At 45.1% G+C, this 8635-nt stretch overlaps 1 long non-coding RNA gene across 1 annotated transcript in view; it reads left to right on the top strand.

The window, feature by feature from the left end:
* Positions 1-435: 435 nt before the first annotated feature.
* The window catches only part of LOC141583612 (uncharacterized), a 442534-nt gene continuing 434334 nt past the window's right edge, over positions 436-8635 (top strand). The window contains exon 1 of the long non-coding RNA XR_012516287.1: positions 436-7629. This is a non-coding gene — a long non-coding RNA (uncharacterized LOC141583612). The remainder of the gene's footprint in view (positions 7630-8635) is intronic.

Raw genomic sequence — 8635 nt, 5'->3', positions numbered from 1 at the left:
AGATCTGCAAACAAACATTTGCATTTCATTACTGTAACACTGAACACCAGAAATGTTTTCCACAAATTTGTAGATTAAAACTTTTATTTTTTATGCTGTTAACATTTACGAATACAGAAACTGCGGTATCCCAAGAAACAAGTCTGTAGTCAGATAGATGTATGAATAAACCCGTCATGAATTTTTCAGAAATGTATGAATAAATGCCAAATTAAAGCTTGCCTTTCCAGGTTCATCCATGAACCTGGAAACCATCATTCTCAGCAAACAGACACAAGAGCAGAAAAACACCACACGTTCTCACTCATAGGCGGGTGTTGAACAATGAGAACACATGGACACAGGGACGGGAGCATTACACACTGGGGTCTGTTGGGGGGAAATAGGGGAGGGACAGTGGGGGGTGGGGAGGTGGGGAGAAATAGCATGGGGAGAAATGCCAGACACAGGTGAAGGGCAGGAAGGCAGCAAATCACACTGCCATGTGTGTACCTATGCAACAGTCTTGCATGTTCTTCACATGTACCCCAAAACCTAAAGTGCAATAAAAAAACTGACCACAGCAGTCTTGGGTACCCCTGGAAAAGTCTTCATGATTGGGCATGGGACTGGGGAATGAGGTCCTGCTCAATGTTTTCCAATCTCAGTCTGATTCAATACCATTTCTTGTCCAATTACCAGAACAGCCCCCATCCACGATGGGAAGCTGGAGGGGAATCTTTTATGTGTACCTCACGAGTTTGTTTTCTTGTTGACTTTTTATGATCTACACTATTTTTCCCAGGCAAATCAAAGTATTTCAGACACCTCAGGGCCCCATAATCTAGAGCTAACTTTGTGCTTTGAAGAGCCTAAGTTAACAAAATTGTACGTATCAGTGGGGAACGTAGGTTCCCATCAGAGTCATAAAACGAGGAAAGGAAAATCAAGTTTGCACCTGGATACTGTATTTTGAGCTCCTGTGAAAACAAATCAGTGAAAATGATTTTGGAGCATAGATGAAGCAAAGAGGCAGTAGAATAAAAACTTACCAGCTCTTTAGTGAAATAATTGCCAGTTGTGTTTTTCTTCTTCCTTGGAATCCTGGGGTTGCTATGTTGCCCAGGACGGGGTGCAGTGGCTATTCAGAGGCATAATCAGTGCAGTACAGCCTCAAACTCCTGGTCCCAAATGATCCTCCCCTCTCAGCCTCCTGAGTCGCTGGGAGTACAGGTGTGCACCAGCATGGGGGGCAGTCGGTTGTGTTGCAATATGAGGTTGCCATGTAGTTGACACGTGGCTGCAAATAGTGACAGATACAGAGTGAAGTAAGGTGTTTCGGCCTTCTTCCTACCCTCTGTACTGTTGGTTTCTGCTTTGGGCTGAGGACTCCAAATCCCCACATAGAAATTCAGTCCTGGCCCTTCCCTGGTTTCATCCCGGCCTGGGCATGGAACGTTGAAACAGCTGTGCCTCCTGCTGCTCCCACGACTCTTTTGGCCTCCTTACCCCTCTGGGAAGGGGTCCGCTGTGCCTGGGGCTCATGCTTCCCCCCCCCCCCCTCTGATCACCCAGGCATTCTAGGGGCTGAGGCTGCTATGCCCCGGGAGCTGACATCCTCTCCCAGCTTCTCAGAAGCCCTGTTCTCAAGTCACACTTCTCCCCGTGCCTCAGAACCCCTCCTGCCATTCCCTGTCCTGCTCAGCTCAGTTCCTTCCTGCATACGTGCTTACACAACAGGGACAGTAGTTTCTTAAATGGTGGGCCCTGCCCCAATGCTTGGACCATCCCACCGCTTTATCCGAGGACCTCTGCTGTCTTTGCATCTTCGCTGGTGACTCTTTGCTCCTACTTAGAACATTGGCTGTGACCCCTCGCCTGCCTCTCCTTACTGTGAATAACCTGCCTGCCACTGATGAAATCAGAGATGATGACACGAGTTCTTTGCTTGGTACAAAGAAGAATGTGCTACGCAGGTCCAGAGACCAGAGGACAACCTTGTGCTCTCTTCCCCTATCCTTCTGTGTCTCTGCCAGAAATTTGGCCCTTGACATTGGTCTTGGCACTAAGACTTGTTTTCAGGGAAAAAAAAAGTTAATTGGAGGGGGTGATCCATCAGTCCTTCAGCATACTTGATTTTATATTCATTTATCACCAATAGGGAATTGTCTCTTAAAGAAGGGCACTCGAGATGGGGAGTATTGAACAGGGCGTGAGAAAGTGTGGCATAACTGAAGACCGAATATGAGTAAGCACTTACCTGGAAGAGCCAGATAAGGTGGGTCATGAATGCCCTTTTGATGCATTTTACGATGAAATTCTGGTTTCAATAGCAGAAGTTCTGATGGGGCCTCCCTGAGAGGTAAATTAAATAAATCAGTCATTTCCTACCTCCACCACATAAAGTGGGCAGGGTTCAAGGTGCTCAGTGGTTAGTCTGCTGGGGGGAAGGTGTCTGAGACCAGCTGCGGGGCGAGGAGTCCCCAGTGTGAGGCCATAGGACAGCCGGGATGATCGTCTCTGGGTTGGGCTCACATGCACCAAAGGCCTTGAATCCCAGTTCAAGGTCACCCTTGAACCCCAGTGGATGCCTGGGAGTCAGCTTAAGCTGAATCTTCCCCTAGGGTCTCCCCACTTCGTGTTCCCTCTGGCTTAGCCCCCCCGGGAAGAATGGTATCTACCTTACAGGGCTGTTGTGAGGATTAAATGAGACAGTACATGTAATGTCACTGTTCTTAGTATGAAGGAAGCATTTGCTGAAATAAATACATTTCCTGTATTACCAGTTACAGAATCAATGTCCTATTGTAGTGTATTATTAGAGACTGGGCCCTGTGGACCTGCTATGTGCTGCTTGGCCTTGGGAGAATCCGGCCGGGTGCTGGACAGTGGTTTCAGGGATGCTGGTTGGCTTGTCCTCCTCCTCTGGCTTGTTTCCGTTTGGGGATTCAACCTTCTTGGTTCTCTTGCCTTACTCTCTTGTCTAATAGCCTGGGACGTGCCTCCTTCCGTCTTCCTGTCAGTGAACCGCAAGACCTGACTCTGAGCCCTCAGGGAAGTGTACAGAGTGTTTTGACAGTAGATGATACGAGGGGAGGTGTGAACGAGTTTCCTCTATAGCAACATCATTTATTTTCTTGGCAGTGAGGCAGGTAATGTCTCCGTCAACTTTGGACCGTATCAAGTTCGTGACTGTACATAGTCTGATGGGTGAGAAATAATATGTCCAGTGCCTCTTCCTGAAAAATTAGTTCAGTTACCTAACACAGGCCAGTTCCTTGAGGGAGAGGATAAGGGTTCTCTTCCTGAAACCATGTAATTATGACTCTGTAATTAAATAATGGAAGCAAAACTCTGGGAAACATTGAGCCAACTACATTCAGGGGAGCTTGGGCCCCACGATATTAGAAAATGCTCTGAGGTCAGGAAGCCTGGGCTGTGTGGTTTCTCTTCCATGTGGACATGTTCACCCAACAGCTCCACAAAGTGCTGCTCACCCTTGTTTCTGTGGCTAAGTCCCTGCCAGTCACTTCTGGGGACATCATGGAATAATGATCTATTTTACATTTATGTAAACCAGCAGTTTTGCTAGTGGGAAGTTTTGATTACCTGTGTATAGGTGTCATGCCTCAATTTCATGCATAAAATGTTTTTAGGATGTGACATGTACAGTGATGGGTTTTATTCCCCTTCTTCTTGTACCTCTGCTTATCTCTTTCCCTGGAATCTGGCCTCAAGGGCACAGGTGGGCACACATACCCTCTTAGCCTAACAACATGTAAGAAGAAGGCTTGGGGGCTGGGCGCGGTGGCTCACGCCTGTAATCCCAGCAATTTGGGAGGCCGAGGTGGGCGGATCACTTAAGATCAGGAGTTTGAGACCAGCCTGACCAACATGGAGAAACTCTCTCTTAAAAAAAAACAAAAAAAAAAAACAAAAAAAGAAGAAGGCTTGGTAGTGGAAGTTAATCTCAGGGAATAGTGTTTGTCATTGAGGTTACTTCATTTTCTCCTCCTCAGAACCTGAATCTGGAGAGAGATGAAACAGAATGTCCCATCCATCTATATCCCACTGTAGGGCAGTGTGTGGTGGCTCCTGGCTATAATCCCAGGATGTTGGGAGGCAGAGGTTGGTGGATGACTTGAGGTCAAAAGTTTGAGACCAGCCTGGCCAACATGGTAAGACTCATCTCTACTAAATATAAAAAAAGTGAGCTGGGCTGGTGGCAGGTGCCTGTAATTCTGGCTACTTTCGGAGGCTGAGGCATGAGAATTGCTTGAACCCGGTAGGCAGATATTGCAGTGGGCCGAGATGGTGCCATTGCACTTGAGCCTGGGTGACAGAGCAAGACTCTGGCTCCAAAAAACAAAAAAACAAGGGCAAGGATGGAGAGAAGGGAAGAGAAACGTCTTCTCCAAGGGTTGGCCTCAGGGCAAACTTAGAGCCAGGGTATAATGATGCCAGTTGTACGGAATGAGCCCAGAAGTCAGTTTGTGCCCATTGAGAAGAAACTCCCAAATGTCACCCACTAGGAGGATTTTCTGTTCATTGAAAGATACTGTCTGGACTTGGAGTAAATCATGGTTTGAATATTTTTTTTGGAGCTGATGTTGGAGCCTGATGGGTTAAGAGTAAGAATTTTTTATTCTCTCATCCATGATGAAGTATTCACTGTAGGAATTTTGTACATTCTGAGTTTTTCTATTTAAATTGACATATGTCCAGTCCACATGAGCTAGCTCATAAGAGCAGCGTTCTGAGGTTACGTGTTCTGAGGTGCCAGGCACTGTTAAGTGCTTGACATAGTTTATGGTGTTGATTGCCGTTAGGCTGGTGTGAGGCCTGAGGCTCGGTGACTATCCTGGAGTCACGTGGCTATTAAGTGGCAGGATCCAAACCTATTTCACCAGCTCTGCAAGGGTGGATGCAGCAGGATTGTAATGAAAAGGGAAAAAAATTTACCCATTAACTTTGTGTGTGCACAAATTGGAATGTGACTACCCACTCTTTTTTTTTTAAACAGAGACAGGGACAACCTGTTAGCCAGGCTGGAGGGCAGCAACGCAATCACAGCTCACTGCAACCCCAAACCCCTGGACTCCAGCGATCCTCCTGCCTCAGCCTCCCTGAGTCTTGACATTACGTGTGTGAACTACCGTCACCGGGATCATCTTGTAAACTAAACTTGGAATTTTAGAAAAGTTACAGATTTATAAAATGTTTGTGAAGGTAGTAGAGAGTACCTATATTCCCTATATCCAGTTTCCCCTGTTAAAATGGTGAAATTTGTCACCAATTTTTAGTGAAATTTGTCACAGTTAATACACCAACACTGATGCATTATTAACTGAAGCCTGTAGTTTACTCAGTGTCCTTGGTATTTCCCCTTACGTTCTCCTCCTGGTCCAGGAACGCATTCAGGACATCACATTACATTTAGTTGTCATGTCTCTTTAGGTCCTTTGTGTCTGTGACAGTTTCTCCAGCTTGCCTTGTTTGTAATGACCTTGACTTTTTTTTTTTTTTTTTTTTTTTTTGAGATGGAGTCATTCTCTTGTCTCCCAGACTGGAGTGCAGTGGCGCAATCTGGGCTTACTCGAACTCCTGACCTCAACTGATCCTCCCACCTTGGTCCCCCAAAGTGCTGGGATTACAGGTGTGAGCCACCATGTCTGCCCATCTATCTGTCTTTTAGTGGTTTGGTGTCTTATTTTTTCGTCACTAGATGATATTTCATTGCATAAATGTGACTTTTTCCATTCGCCTTTTAAAAAGACGTGTTGGCTGCTTTGAGTGTTTGGTGATTATGAATAAAGCTGTTATTAACATTAGTGTGCAAAGTTTTCTGGGGATAAAAGTTTCAGCTCATTTGGGCAAACACCTAGGAGTGGCACAGTGGCTGGGTCACATGATAAAAGAGTGTTTAATTTTCTAAGAAACTGTGAAACTGTATTCCATAGTGGCTATATCATTTCACATTTCCAGTGGCAATGCATGGGAGTTTCTGTTACTCCACATCCTTGTCGGAAGTTGGTATGATCGGACTTTTTGTCACCCAGGATAGAGTGCAGTGGTACGATCTCGGCTCACTGCAACCTCTGCCTCCCAGGTTCAAGCGATCCTCCTGCTACAGACTCCTGAGTAGCCGGGACTACGGGCACCCACCACCAAGCCTGGTTACTTTCTGTGTTTTTAATAGAAACGGGGTTGTTCATGTTGGCCATGCTGGTCTCAAACTCCTAACCTCAGGTGATCTACCTGCCTTGGCCTCCCAAAGTGCAGGGATTACAGGCGTGAGCCACCACGCCTGGCCCCAGTAGTGTCTGATTACTGTTTTCATTTTCAATTCTCTAGTGATAAATGACGTTGAACACCTTTAGTATACTTCCGTGCCATCTACATCTTCTTTCGTGAGGTGTCGTTTCAGATATGTTGACCCTTTTTTATTCTGTTGTTTTTCAGTTGTTGAGTGCTAAGAATTCTTTCAGATTTTGAATACGAGCCATTGGTCAGATACGTGTTCTGCACATACTTTGTTCCAGCCTGTGGCTTGTCTTTTCATTCTCTTCGCAGTGTCTTTGACAGAGCAGAAGTTTTAAATTTTAATAAAGGCCAACTTACCAGATTTTTTTCTTTGATGGACAGTGCTATTGGTATTGTATTCTAACACTCAACGCCAGACCCAAGGTCATGTAGATTTTCTCCTAGGTTGTCTTCAAGAAGTTTTTATGGTTTTGCACTTTGTATTTAGGCCTATGATTCATTCTGAATTGACCTTTTTTTCTTTTTTTGAGACAGGATCTCTTACTCTGTCACCCAGGCTGCAGTGCAGTGGTGCAATCTTGGCTTACTGCAACCTCTCCCTCTCTGGTTCAGGCAATTCTCCTGTCTTGGTCTCCCAAGTAGCTGGGATTACAGGTGTGCACCACCATGCCCAGCCAATTTTTCTATTTTTCGATAGAGACAGGGTGTTGGCCGGGTTAGTATCAAACTCCTGACCTCAAGCGATCTGCCTGCCTTGCCTTCTCAAGATGCTGGGATTACAGGCATGAGCCACTGCACCTGGCCCCTCTGAATTAATTTTTAGGTAAGGTATAGGTCTTTCTCTAGGCTACTGTTTCTGCATATTGACATCTAATTGTTCCAGCCTCATTTGTTGAAAAGCCAGCATGAGACTCTTTATTAACAAAATATTTCAGTCTAGTTTTTGGGATCAGAGTACGGTCGAGGCAAGCATTGAGAACCGTAGTGCCAGTTGATGAAGTTTTTGAATAATGTCCGTGTATTTTCTTTACCTATTTTCCTGCCAAATCAGATGTTGTCTGCTGGCTGCTAAAGAGAGTTATGAATCCATTGTTATTAAAGTCGCCCAGGAGAAGCACTGCTGTGGCAGGGAGAGGCTATAGACAGCAAAGTCCCTTCAGGAGGGAAATTTGTCGAGGAAGGGGTTAAAATGGAGAGACTCTGCTTTAGCCTTGATGATAGAAAAACTTCTAATGTATGAGACTTTAAAGACGAAATTCACCTTTTAGGAAGAACAGAATCTTGGAATAGCGTGTTCACACACACAGCCTCCCTCCCTCGCTCCGAAGTCCTGGCATTTCCTAAGAGCACCATCAGCACCCCTCACCCAAAGCCTTGGGGATCCAGGTAGGAATCCCTTCGTGATGGGGTGGGAGAGGGAGGCAGGCTGATTTTTATAACTGCGATGTATGTTGCAACATTAAACAGGATGCTATATGAAACCATGTACATATTTCATAATTCTATTTCATTGTGAGACTGTAAAAATCACTTTTTAAAATGAAGATGAATCGAAAATAAAGAGGAGCGCCACCTTGTGGTGATCTCTGCGACGACCGTAACCTTCAGATCTCCGCCGTCCGGCAACGCCCCGGAACCCTTAGGGATGTGTACACATTTCTGTGACGCATATCAGCTGAAAACCTTAGGGCAGCGAATCGAGGACCTCTCTCCAGTTTTTTTTTTACCTACGATGAATAGTTTTATGGGCTTTCATTTTCATAAATGACTAAAAGCTACTTTGTAATCTATAAAATCAGTTATGGAGATGTGCTAAAATTGGCATTTATAATAAAAATGCACATTATTTCTTTCCATACTCTATTTTGTCTAAGGCTTTTGAGTGGCCTTTCCATGGTACGTAAACAAACATGGTATGAGGATCCCAGCTATTTCCAGAGAGGATGCTTTATATTATGTTGTATTGAGTTTGGTTTTTCAAATGTGGCCTAGTCTTACCTTAAGGAATATGGTAATCATTTATTTATCATTATGAGGAAAGAGACAGGACGGACAATCAGTAGAAGGACAGAAGTTTTCGGAGTAGTGTAGGGCGTTTGTGGCAAATTGGGAAATTCAGCCTAGCCCGAAGACTTGGATACCGGAAAGCTCTTGGTCAAGATGAAGCCACACAGGATGGGCCATGCTAACCCCAGCTGAGTCTCCTTCTTACCCTAGGTTTGCTGCTTTCTACCATGAGACCTTGGGCAGGTCCCTATCCCTCATTATGCCTTGTTTGTTTTATTTCTTTTTCTTTTCCTTTTTTTTTTTTTTTTTTTTCCTGACAGAGCTCACTCAGTTTGGAGTACAGTGCCTCAATCTCAGCTCACTGCAACCTCTACCTCCTGGGTCC

Source organism: Saimiri boliviensis, chromosome 2, assembly GCF_048565385.1.
Source record: "Saimiri boliviensis isolate mSaiBol1 chromosome 2, mSaiBol1.pri, whole genome shotgun sequence".
NCBI classification, from domain to species: domain Eukaryota; kingdom Metazoa; phylum Chordata; class Mammalia; order Primates; family Cebidae; genus Saimiri; species Saimiri boliviensis.
This window is presented reverse-complemented; position numbering and strand designations above follow the sequence as displayed.